Source organism: Labrus mixtus, chromosome 2, assembly GCF_963584025.1.
Source record: "Labrus mixtus chromosome 2, fLabMix1.1, whole genome shotgun sequence".
NCBI classification, from domain to species: Eukaryota; Metazoa; Chordata; class Actinopteri; order Labriformes; family Labridae; genus Labrus; species Labrus mixtus.
In genome coordinates, this window is record NC_083613.1 from 12,981,312 (window position 1) to 12,982,631 (window position 1,320).

General features: G+C 41.3%; 1 long non-coding RNA gene across 1 annotated transcript; it reads left to right on the forward strand.

Moving 5' to 3' along the window:
* Positions 1 to 333: 333 nt before the first annotated feature.
* LOC132954580 (uncharacterized) lies at positions 334 to 976 on the forward strand. The gene is made up of 2 exons (XR_009665786.1): positions 334 to 609; positions 867 to 976. It is a non-coding gene; the product is annotated as an uncharacterized LOC132954580 (long non-coding RNA).
* Positions 977 to 1,320: the final 344 nt, after the last annotated feature.

Here is a 1,320-nt window from a genome sequence, read left to right on the forward strand (position 1 = left end):
AAACCGAATTGCTCAGTCGCAAAAGGTGGAGGCACACTCAAGTCCTTGCTGATAATTTCTGGAGACACTACATACAGCACTTCCTACCCACCTTACAGACAAGACAGAAGTGGAACACAGAGAAAGATGACATCACTGTTGGAACTATCGTCCTTGTCATTGATCAGCAGTTTCCAAGAGCTCAATGGCAAGTTGGAACTGTAAAGGCTGTTATTCCTGGAGCAGATGGCAAAGTAAGAACAGCAGTTGTCCAAGTGAAGGACCAAACCTACACCCGCCCTGTGGTACGCCTCATCCGATTACCTGCACTACCCCAATAAGGGACGGATACATGACAGAAACCTCACTGATGGCAAATTTAATTAACAAATTTGGGGGCGGCTGTAAAAAAGGCCTGTTCAGGTTAGTATTTTGTTCTGTATCTCCCGTTTCTGAGTGCACCTGAATGTGTTGCTCTTTGTCTGAGCGCCCCTGAACGCAGCATGCACAGCGCATCTCCTAAGTAACGGCAGTGAGGGAGACATGCCCAGATAAGTTTTGGATTCAACTAAAAGGACTCGTGTATTTTCTGACGGACTTTTATTATTACTGTGTGCGTCCGTGAGACAAGTGAGTTGAGTGTTGCTGGAAATGAATGTCTTTGTATTGTTCATAGCAACTTTGCCTGTTCAATTTCTAAGTGCTGATGTTATTTTTTCACTTTAAATACATGCTAATTGCTTGCTAATTGATAACAGTAGCATAGCTTGTTACTTTGCAAAAGTGCATTGATTGCTAAGTGCTAAGTGTTTTCAGCAGTCTGTATTCTGGAATGTTCTATGTAAGTCACATTCCTAATTGTCTTTCTTTTATTTCTTTCATTATAGAACCACACACAAATACACACATTGGTTCAATTATTTCAAGGAAAGGAAAGGCCTCAAACTCATGCCTTGTACTGTTCACCGGAAATGTATATAAATGGCTTGAACTGGAACTGGATTCTCCATCTTTCTTCCTCACTCACACCTTGCATCAAAAATAGTGTCCTGACCCGACACCCTGAGGTGATTGCTGCCACCCTTTATTGGATCCTTAATACCTCTCATATAGTAATGAAGCAATTCATTAGATCACCGTCGCTACTTTTCAGTTAGGGGAGTAGGCGAACAAGAATAATAATAATAATGAATAAAGCATAAAAACTGCCTTGTGTGTGAACATGTGTGCCATAGCCATGTCAGATATATTTCCATCACCATAGCTGGTCGTGTGATGGTGTATTAACCACCAGCAAAGCAAGTTTGACTGCAGGATTATTTTTGTGTATATCAATGCAAA